Below are 12,701 nucleotides of genomic sequence, written 5' to 3' on the forward strand. Positions count from 1 at the left end.
AGTTCACAAGCTGAAACGTGTCATATTAAGTTAATAAGATAAGACAAGATAAGATAGACAAGATGAACTGTATTGTCCCAGTGGGAAATTTGCCTTGGACTTCATCAAATTGATCTTGATCTACAAGTCCGCTTACACAAATATGGTTTGTGTAGTTTATTGTTAGTGTTGATTTAAAACGATGAGAAGCAAGCTACATTCTCACATAACTGTTAGATATGTTGTGATGTGCTGATTTTCTTTGGACACAGATCGGGAGTTTCAGAGGTTAAATCCAACTAAATTCCCCAGAATTAAATTACAGCAGTCCCTTTGAATTCATATCACCATGGAAACCTTTCAATCTCACACACAGTTGTCCGAGATGATCATCATCAACAACAATATCTAAACCGTCGTCATCAGGTCGTAGGTACTTATAAAGTGCTGGGTCTTTTGCTTTTTCTTAAAGGTGCAGAGGGACTCTCCAGATCGAATGGAGTTTGGAAGTTCATTCCACCACCAGGGGGCGACAGAGGAGAAGAGTCTATTTAGCGTTTTAGCACCCTGTTGTGAAGGTTGGATCAGACGCCTTTCATTGGCAGAGCGTAGTGGGGGGAGGGAGTGTAGACCTGGATGAGAGAGTTAAAGTAAGGAGGAGCCGTTTTTGTGTCTGTTTTGTAAGCGAGCAGTAACTGGGAGCCAGTGTAAGGAGATGAACAGCAGAGTGACATGTGCTCTTTTAGGAAGGTTGAAGACCAGTCGTGCTGCTGCATTTTGTTTCATCTGCAGGGGTTTGATAGTGCATGTAGGAAGACCTGCCAGTAGAGAGTTGCAATAGTCGATGTGTGATATCACTAGATCCTGTACCAGGAGCTGTGTAGCATGTTCTGACAGGTAAGGTCTGATCTTCCTGATGTTGTACAGGGCAAATCGACTCCATTTGTTAGTCTTAAGAGCTTTATGCAACATTTAGGGTTTTTCTAAGACTTCTGTCTGTCCCACTGTCTCCCTCCCTCTCATTGGTCCTCATTCACTAATATGTGTGTAGAAATGTTCTTACTCTGCGCATTAAATAAGTGCATACGCAAAATAACCGTCAGATTCATGACACGTGCGTACCAGCATATTTTGTTCTCACCACCAGGCGTATGTGAGTGAATCAGAATCATTCTAAATCGGCAGCATACTACCACACCCCCATCTCTCCATATAAGGACATCCGATTGGTGTATCAGGACGAGAGCGGAGAGGTGGAGACATGTAGAAGTTTTTAGGAGATGGCCCCAAAAGGTAAAAAAGATTGGTGTGTCTGGGGGTTTAGATGATGTTACAGTGAATTACAGAGTTGCAGCAGTACGTGCGTTGGCAGACAGAAGCTATGGCAAGTCCTTTTAACATTAAAACAGTCTGGCTGACAAGTAGCAATTTAGTTTTCACCAGTGGAAATTACATTTCAACATGTTGAAATGTTAATTCAAGATATCTGTAAAACCATTTTACACGTTACAAATATATTTTTACTTGGCGAAATGTAATGTCAATGTACTATAATCTAGAGGAAAAAAAACAACTCCACCAATCTGTTAGATTGATAATCAAATGTACCTTTCTCCTTTATGTTTATCACAAGGTGGGGTTTGGTGGTCCATGGAGCCATTGATGGACACTCTCGACTGATCACATACTTGAATTGCAACACAAATAATCGTGCCTCCACTGTACTGACACAGTTTGTAAAAGCAACCTGCATGTATGGCCTTCCTTCCAGAGTTAGATCAGACTATGGAGGTGAGAATTCACAAGTTGCACTGTTCATGAACCTTGTTCAAGGTGTGGAGAGGAGGAGTCACATCACAGGCGAGTCTGTCCATAACCAAAGAATAGAACGTCTTTGGAGAGATGTTTTTCTGCATGTTCTACAATCTTTCTATGATACATTTTACTCTCTTGAGAATTCTGAGCTTCTTGATCCTGAGGATGAACTCCACAAAATGGCACTGCAAATTGTCTTTCTGCCAGAAATTCAGAAAAGACTTCAGAACTTCAGAAATGCCTGGAATAACCACAGTCTGCGCACAGAAAACAACAGAACACCTGTCCAAATCTGGATTGCAGGAATGCTGGCCAATATGGAGATGGACAGCACAGCCATCAACAATGTGTTTGATGAGGACCGTTACAGTGAACAAAGTTTGGAGGCCCTTTTGGCACACCATGGGATTGGCACTTTCCCCAGTCTTGATGATGATGACCATTTCCCAGCTGTTGTTGTGGAAGAACCCAGAATCCACCACACTTCCGGTTGAGAGGTGACGACTCTACCAACTGAGCCACAGCCTCCCAAAAGAAATGAATTTTATCATGAAACCATTGAAATTAGAGTCTGTTGTTTGAGATGATGAATAGATAAAAACTGTCAGGTGTAAGTGTCAATTCAAAGTATTCAAAGCTCCTGGCTGAGGTGGAGTGATACATGTTGTGAAAAGTCCCAGTGATGTTGTGTCCTATATCGTCACTCATGTAATGCCTCTGATCCAATCATATTGCTTGGTCAGAACTAACTGTTGTATAAATTACCATATACCATACCTTATGATGGAAGAAGTATTCTGCTCCTGTACAGAAGCAAAAGTGGTATTACCACACTGAAAATACTCCTGCATTTAGACATTGTATAGTAAATATTCACTGACAATGTTTTACTATTATAATATTGTTTTAACAAATATTAAAGGCAGGTGAGGAATCCGCTCATTCTTTTATTTAAAGTACCCTCTATATGATCATAGTTAAGTAATGTAATATTTTGTCTAATGACCAATAATAAGACTACTTCTTGCAGTACACCACTTTACACACTGTCATTTTACCTCAGAAATCAAAGACACTGCATATTTTTTCTTGAAAAATACAATTAAAATTTTATTGTACAACTGCAAAATGTCCTGCCTCCATTGCATAACATTGGAACATGTCATTGATAACCAAATTTGAGGGGGAAAAAAAGGTGCGAGTTGTACTTTAACATGGAAATATCAGTAAACGTCATATCAGTTCTGAAATATTTGACTCCCAAATATTAACCTCTCTTAATAGTATAACCATACTAAAACTACTAATTATTCTTGTGTTCAGTTATAATTACTTTACACAAATGCACTGAAAAAGCTGTTTTAATTTGAAGAAAATTGCAGCAACGTTACAGAAGTCTGAGGAGGGCTTTGCCCTAGAATGTAATGAACTTGTACTTTAAAGCCTGAACTGACTTCAACCTTTGGTCTACAGAATGCTGCACTGAAAACAAATTGCAGAGACCTTGTTTGTCGCTGTCAGATTTATTTAGACACAAACTTCAATTAAACAATGGATTTTTTAAATATTTCTTTCAACCTCTGGGATATTTTATTGATATTTTTATTGTCTTGGTCTTGACTCGGAGCTCTCTGGTCTCGGAGAGGTCTTTGTCACGGTTAGTGTGGTCTTGACTACAACACTAGTTTAAAGATTAAAAAAAAATCTTTATCATTTTAGGACAAAGGTAATGCGCTACAGTTAAAGTCAAGTAAGCTTTTCATTGATTTTAATCCATTTTTATTTCCTGCAGAGGCTGAGAAATGTTTTTTTAGGAAATGTTGACATACTGCAGTTTTTCAGAAAATGCTCAGGTTTTGGGAGGTTGTTTTGAAACAATGCTGAGATTTTAGAGAGTGTTTATCTAGGACCCTGGTTACATTATGTAATGCCAAAACCTGGAGTCTGCAGAATTCCTTCTGTCATACAGCTTTTGTATTTCTCATATTGTTTGTGAATGGGCAGTCTGAGCACTATGGCACATGTGTTTGCCTCTGGAAAGATTTTAGTGTCTTCATCGTGGAGAAATTCAATGACAGGATGCTGTGGGAAGCCCAGGGGAGGCACTGCTGAAGCTCCAGAGGCAAACTCCAGCACCATTTCCAGCGTCAAGGGGCTGCATTCTCCTTCTACAAAGACATGAGCAAAGGAAATTATAGCTCACATGGAAAGAAATATAAATGCCTGTCACACTAATAAGCTTCAAGTATTGTACAACTGCATCTACATGAAACTGATGAAACTATAATTGCACAATAAGACACAAATGACTGACAGATCAACCTAACCTGATTCAAATTCCTAGGGCTGGCTCAGTGGTCCAGCCAAAAACACACATGCCATTGAAATATCGTACCCTCAATATCGATTAACCAGTCTCTCCAGAAACAGATGGTCTGATTTTCCAGGGGTCGTCTGTTACTTCCAGGGACTGAGAAATCAACTTCAAACAAAGTAGACAAGTCTTTGGCCTCCAGTGGTTTCGGTGCACTGGTGAACAGGTCCTCAAAGATTCCACGGTGAGCCCTAAGCTCATCAAGGAAACCCAGAGTTTTGAAAGCTTCCTCAAACCTGAAAAAAAAAACACATAAATTAGAACATTACAAATCAATGTTATATGAACAAGTTTACCCTTTCACACCCCTCAGTTTTGCCCTGATGGATAAACTGCTCACTGTCTCAATGCCACGTGCATCCGCCCATCAACAAAATAATGTGCTGCAGACTGGACCAGGGAATCCCTCTGCTCCAAGGATGTGATGTATCTCAGAGTTCCCATCATGCTCAGACTATCTTCTGCATCTGTGATTGCATCATTTGCCTCATGGACAGTCTGAGCTTCTTTTATCTAAAAAAACACAATAATGAGAGTAGTCCTGTTTAGGGGAAAAAATCTACAGTGAAAATGTAATGACCAGGCTTCAAAAACTGTGCAATACACACCTTTAATAACTTTTCTCTGAAAGACTGGTCTCCCACTTCATCCAATGAAGCAGGAGGTGGAGATCTACCACAAAGCTGGAGAAAGAGACGCTTAGAAAAGAAGGATGGGCCAACTCCACCATGGATTATACACACGGTCACCATCTTTCCAATCAGGGTGTACAGTCCAGTCTCAAGATCTGAAAAACAAACATTTATGTAAAGATTCAAATAATTTGTTTTATACAGGTTACACTTCTTTTAAAATAATTACTTACAATGAGTATCAAGAGCCAACAGCCTATCATTCTCAGGCCCATCAAATATCTTTGAGTGCTGTACAGCCCTCATTAGCAACCGCAGGTATTCCCTGGTTGGCCCTCCGTCATCCACAGCCCCTTCTCCTTCCCCCTCACTGTCGACAAATATCACATCCAGCTTTGCTCCTGGGTCAAAGCGCCGTCGTTTAAACGCTTGAAGGCTACCCTGCAAGATGTAGTCTCTGCAAACATTTATTTGATTGCTTGTGTGATTACAGGTGAGATCCACTTTGCTGAGGAGCTTCATCAAGACAGTTTGCAGATCAATTCTGTAACATAAAAACAAATATAAAACTTAGATGACAAAAGACAACTTTGAAGTTTGAGAATTCTCCACTATTGTTCTAAGAGTTGGCTGAAGAGGCAGTGATCGTACAGGAGACTGGTGAGGAGGAGAAGGAAGAGGAGGAGGAGGAGGAGGAGGAGAAGAAGGAGCAGGTGAAGGGCTCTGTTGGTCTATGGCAGGGCAAGCATTGCTCGGGTCACATGCTCACTGCTCAATGGATCCTGACAGTGTGCTTTCCAGTACTTTGGTTGATGCTGCTTCTCTAAGACAAAAAACCTCACTGGCCATTTCCTCTTGCCCAACAAAATCAAACAATGTCTAAAGCAGAGAACAGAAACAGGACTTTACATCTATGAATTATCATACTATGCACAACCCAGAGCAAAACTTAACATCAGAGGTGAACTCCTTCTCAGAGGTTAACATTAAGACAGGTAAAGTGATAACCTGAATAGATTCAGACAAGACAAACTTCCTCGTCCTCTCCAATCCATTAGGAAACTTAAATTTGAGCAGCACACCATCAGTAGGCTCTTCAAAAGCTTCCATTCTGTCTTGTCTTGCCTCAATTGCCTATAACACATAATTACACTTGTATGAATTTTAAAATGCATTTTTAGAGCGACAGACTGTGAAAGAGTAATTGAAATCATATTTCATTACATAACTAATAGAATTTACCTTTAACCGTCTCTGTTCCTGTGACTCCAGTCCCTGACGTCTCATTTCCTGTTTGAGATAAAAGAAAATATGTTTTCATCTAATTAATACAATACAAATGTTTTTTTCCAATGACAATCCAGCATGAAAGTAGTAGTAGGGTTTTAGAATCAATAATGGGCTGTACTTTATTTGAAGTTTAGTTTCTAACCCACCTTAAACTGAAAGAGTGAAAATCTTTACATGTTTCTATTTTGTATTTCTTTAGTATGTTTTCAGTAGAGGATATTTCACAGTAATCTTAAACATTCATTTTTATCAGATTTGAAAAAACATTTCTACTGTTACAACGTGTCCTAACAAGCGTCAGCGACATGATCAGCCTGATTCTATAGTTTCCTATTGGAGGGTCCTAACTGCTCGTGTGTGATGCAGGGCGCCATTTTTACCCTGATACCCTGTTTCTATTATCCTCTCTGTCGCTCGCATAGACAGATGAAGAACAAGGGAGGACGGGGCTCTACAGGTGTAGAGAGTGGTGCATTAATAAAATCCACATCAGGATTGAAATGTTGTTTTTATTCCAGCTCACTGCGAGTCGTTTATTGAAGAACCTCTGAGTGTTGTGATTTGATTCAACAGCTCACCCACACCCGAACACGCGAACACATCACCCCTGTCCTGCAAAATCTCCACTGGCTCCCTGTCCCTTACCGTATCCAATTCAAAATCCTTCTCCTCACACATAAAGCCCTTAACCACCAGACCCCCTCCTACCTCACGGCTCTCTTTCACCCTCACACTCCTGCACGCAGCCTCCGTTCTTCAAAACCTCCTATCTCCCCCTCTTAGAACCAAGTACCGAACCTGGGGGGACAGAGCCTTCTCCATAGCTGCCCCCTCCCTCTGGAACTCACTCCCTACACATATTCAACACTGCACCGACCCTCCTACTTTCAAATCACTGATCAAAACTCACCTCTTCAAACAAGCTTTTAATGTATGATTGTGATGTATTTCCTGTTTTCTGTAGTTTTACCTTTATTGTTGTTGTCTTTATGATTTGTGTGTAATGTTGCAATGTCTGTTAGTCTGTCCTTACTGTGCTGTTCTTTCTGTTTTTTCTCTTTTTCAGAGTGTGGGTGAACATGGGATGTGGCAGCTCAAGAGTACAGAGAGGTGGTCAGTGATGTCATGCCAGAATTGTTTTATTGGTGTACAGTCCTATGTGGTGTGCAGGTGAGATGTCCGTTACTTGAAGGAATAAGAGAAAACCCGTTGAAACACAATCCATTGTCCTCGTCTGTAAAAGGATAAATATCTGCAGTGTGATTAAATGTTTCAATCAGAATAAATGTCCTGCCTCAAAAGTTTAATTTCCAAAATAAAATGTTTACACATTTTTTTTCCATTTTTGAATTAACACAAATCCGCACAGGATTATTTTGTTTAACTTAAATCTTTTACCGTTCTTCTACAGCCTATGAAGAATTTAAATGTTGAACTGGTCAAATCTGTCAGGGAGAAACATCTTGATCAGTTGAGTACAGCTACAGTTCAGTGACTCTGTGTGTTTGCATATAAGGGTTCAGCCTCTCTGCTCTCCAGTGTTGATCAGTGTCTGTCCACACCTTTCACGGACTCTGACACACCTGCAGCACAAGCATGATGTCACTGGTTATACTGACGGTCACCCTGGGGCTCCTTGTTCAGGGTCAGACTCTTATCTGAAAAGTTTTCCTCATGGTGTAACCAGGTTCATTGAATTGATGTGCTGCTGCAGAATTTACAGAATGAGACTCTTCTGTTTGGATGATGATCATCTCTCTCTGAGCTGGATTTGTCTCAATAATCCTTCTCCTCTTTTTTCATGTTTCTTCAGGTTCCTCAGGAGACATCCTCCTGACTCAGACTCCTGGATCTCTGTCTGTTGTTCTAGGACAAACTGTCTCTATCAGATGTAAAGCAAGTTCACATGTGGACAATGAGGTAGACTGTTATCTTCAGAAACATGGAGAAGCCCCTAAGCTCCTGATTAGGTGGACTTCCAACCGTTAGTCTGGAGTTTCAGATCGTTTCAGTGGGAGTCAGTCTGGAACTGACTTTACTTTGACCATCAGTGGAGTCCAGACTGAAGATTCAGGAGATTATTATTGTCAGCAGGGTAGCAGCTACCCGTTCACACAGTGATACAACATCTTACAAAAACCTCCGTCAGCTGTAGAGGAACTGATCTGACTGAACAGCTGCAGAGTAACAGATGCACTTTACAACTTTGTCTGCTAACTAGGTCCATAAAACAGAGAACAGTTTATAGTATAACTCTGTTTATTGATACATTTGTTTGAAAAGAGCATTAAAAAAATAAGTCTGAACAAACTACATTTACTGAAGATAAGCTGCAAAGTGAACACGTTTATAAAAGGACCCAAACGTTAACAACACTTAGATTCATACTTTTTTACAGATTATTTTTGGAGGTTTTCAAACATCATGTTCCTGTTCTATACATTCAGAGCATAATGTGTAGTCTTTAGCTTAACTAAACACATGACATGATTGTGAGTGGCATATGTTCATTAAAGAAACATCAGTTGTTCCATATGTCGAGGTCATAATGCTGGTACTAAAACATTGAAGATTCTATATGCTGATGATATCATACTTTGCTTATCTTTTATTCTTTACTTTATCTGATAAGCTGCATCGTTCCAGTATTATTCCAGTATAGTTCATATATTTGAGCACATTTTAACTATAAAAAAAACACGTAATTAAAATGAGAAAATAAATGTAGCACTTTTACCGTCTATAGGACTAAAGTAGCTACCACTACACCAGATGTTTCACCAAAAATTAACCGGTTGGTGTCTCAATTAAGTAGACGAGAGGATGGTAGTTTTAACAACATAGTATTTATTTAAGAATGTAACACAACGTTAAACAAGTTAAAATGAATGACCAATACACGTGACACAGTAGCTTTATAAATATACGCAGTTCACTAGACAAGGCACACATACATTACTGTGGCACTGTGCAGGGATGACTGATGAATCACTTGATCCCCATAGTAAGAAGGTACACAGGGAAAAATAGCTGCTCCTAATCACACTCAAGATCCAACTGATACATTTAACAACACTCCCTAATAATCATTAACTTCACCTGCTCACACAGCAAATAATTCATGCATAACACTACAAATTAATACACACAGCAAAAGGGATCAAGGCTTTCAGAGCTACTACCCTTGCCCCTATAGCTTTACTATGAATTCATGAATTGCACTTCGCCCATAAAGTCTATTGCACGCGGCCCGTCAAAGTATCTAATTTTAAACTACTTCTAAAAATGAACAATTAAGTAAATATTAAAGTGGGGAAAAACAGTGACAGTTTTTAGTTAATTCCAAGTCCTAGAGAAATAAACAAGACTTTAAATCAATCAATATCAAAAACATATTAATTACATTTCTTTAAAGTGTCAACCCAAAATAGCATACCTTTAATTCATCAACTTAGCACCCAGACCAGCAGTGTGCTTTTAATGTTGTGATGAGCTAATATACTAATATACTAAAAAAATATATAAGAAAATAATTACATAGTGTCACATAATTTGATACATTAATTTTGCACAATAATAATCAACAAGTTTACTCCCGTTGCTGCCGCTGATGATTAAGAGCGATAATAAAATACAAACTAATTATTAAAGCCCAACAGAGATGATTTCATTCACAGCACAACATGAGGACTCTCATACCGTTAAAACAATGAGTCACTACAGAGTCCAGTCGTCCTCCTACTTGTTGTAATCCACGATCTACAAGAGTGAATAAATTTAACTTTAGCCCTGTTCTTGCATGTGCTTTCATACTGTGTGGATAGTTACGTTTTAAGTTCAACAGATCACTTACCACTAGCAATTGTTTGTAATCAGTTCACCTCACGCTGCACTTCCTTGTTCTACACACAGGTAAGACAGGGCGAGCGCTTGATTACGTCACCCTTATATAGCCTCTACCGGGGACTGACAAGCAACCACATTACATAAAGAAGTAATTTCTAAAGTCATTAAACCTTTAGAGACACATATTTACATCCATCTTTACTGGCTCACAATTAATAATAATAAAAATAATAATGATAATATTTTGGACTATATAACACATACATAGTCCATATTATCCCCTGCATATCCGTTAAAACCAAAACATTGTCTAAAACCTTTAAAATTATGTCATCGAATGAAGGGCCAAGCATGACCTGAAACCATATAAAAAAATAAAAAGCACATTTCCTTCCTCATGCACCAAAACTGCCCAATAATGCATTTACACTGAAAGCTATTCTTCACCTTAACTATAAAAAAAAACTCTTCACAAAGCTTCCAGTGAACTCACATGATGTTCACAGGGACACAGGGAGCTTCTTTAAACCTGCAGACAAACCTACAATGACCTTGTATGCTGATGATGCTCAGTTGGTTTCTAATGACCAAAAGATTCTCATATTCAAATTTGTTTTCAGCACATTTTGAATCAGCTAAAAATCAGCCATTTTCTCAGAACATTTCCATAGAGAGCCACTTTGCATCAGCAGCACCATGCTCCAGTGCTCTGGGAGAGTTTATAGTCCTGACAGTTGAACACTGGATGACTGACAGCTGTCCTTCATCACAACAGAAATCCTCGTCCTCATCATCAAAAACATGACTTTGATCTGCGTCCTCATCTGGACTCTCCTCCTCTGCTGCTGCTTCACAGGTAAAGTCCAGAGAATCAAACTCCTCTCCTCTATGAACATCCATCCCTCTGAAATGAAGCCCACTAAACCCTGATGCTGCTTTCTGTTTTTGTCTCTGTATCCTCAGAGTCCAGAGGACAGGTCACAGTGACTCAGCCTGCAGCAGTGACCTCTGCTCTGGGAGCCTCCGTCTCCATCTCATGTAGGACCAGTGAGGATGTTTTTGTCTATGACAGTAACCACTACTTAGCCTGGTACCAACAGAAAGATGGAGGAACTCCTAAACTCCTCATTTACTTTGCTAGCACTCGAGCATCAGGGATTCCAGATCGTTTTTCAGGCAGTGGATCAAACTCTGCCTTCACTCTGACCATCAGTGGAGTCCAGACTGAAGATGCAGCAGTTTACTACTGTCAGAGTTTTGTCGTCAACAGTCAGTATGTGTTCACACAGTGAAAAAGCGTCGTACAAAAACCAGAAACTGAACTGACTGCTGCAGCTGGAAGTTTCTGCAGAGACTGACACACTTCACTGAGGACACACACACAGACACACACACACGCAGAATTTTTCTAATATTTAACAACTTTCCTAAACTCTTAATGCACCAACACACCTACAACACACAAATGGCAAAACAGTTAATTTCATGCTCAAAATCATTGTAAACTAAAGTCCAACACTAATTTTCAAAATAAAATAATACACTCACACACTACACCATGTCCACCAAAACACTACACTCAAAATAGAATCATTCTTCCAAAACACTAACACATGTCCTCTTCCAACATAAACATTTAATCACAGCACAATGTCATAAAAACATGAACATCAGATGGAATTACAGGAACTACATTATTTTACATGTGTCAGATCTGCCCTTATACAATAGACATATTTGATCATAGATTGTGCTTAGCACTGCAGTTTCTTTTAAAGCCTCTTCACATTTTGTTTTGTTGGGTTTAGTAAATGCATGCATTTTGTTTCTTTGGCTGCAGAAATGTAATACAAAAAAGGAATGACCCATCTCAGAGTAGCTTTATAGAATGTACTGTTTATGAAGAAAAGAAGACAGAGACAGAATTGCTACAGTAAAGGCTTTATCTGCAACAGGACATTACTGCAAAATAACAAAAATATACAATATAGCTGCCATATATTGTATTACTGTATGTGAAAATACAAAATATACAAACAGAAAAAGCCACAGAAGAATAAAGAAAGAAAAAAAATCTGCCCGGTCTTCTGCATTTGGCCACATGTTCTCATCCACATCACACCTGATATATTCTCTGGCAAGGCATCTTCGGAAGAATCTTCTGGCATGCCTTATCCACCCCTGGCAGTGTTCAGCTGTGATGTCTTGACAGGCAGCATCCATTGCATCCAGGAGGGACATTTGGTCCTGTGGGCGACGGTCAAAAACCTTCCATCTCCAGGCTGAGAAAAACTCCTCAATGGGGTTGAGGAAAGGAGAGTAAGTGGCAAGGAAAAGGGACATCGTCCTCGGATGGGTGTCAAACCCGGCTGTGAATCCACAGGAATGGTGGAATACCACATTGTCCCATGTGATCACATATATTGGCAAGTGGTCTCCCACCTGTCCCCTTTCTGCCTCTGCCACCAGTCTTTTGTGCAGGTCGTCTAAAAACAGGAGAAGGTGGTCAGGGGCCAATCTCACATTTATGCAGGAGTGCACCATTTTGGAGATTGCAGCGCACATGGTGATGTTGGCTCCTCTCTGGCCCAGGACGGTTACTGTGGCCCTTTTGCCAATTATGTTTCTTCCACGCCGACGCCTTTTCGCCAAGTTGAAGCCAGCCTCGTCAACGTAGATCATTTCATGTGGGACTTGATTGGCCTCCTTCTCCATGACTCTCTGAAAGTAATCAGACACAGTGTGTGTAAATGCTTTGCTGTAGA

The sequence above is a fragment of the Labrus mixtus genome, chromosome 16, assembly GCF_963584025.1.
Source record: "Labrus mixtus chromosome 16, fLabMix1.1, whole genome shotgun sequence".
Taxonomy (NCBI): Eukaryota; Metazoa; Chordata; class Actinopteri; order Labriformes; family Labridae; genus Labrus; species Labrus mixtus.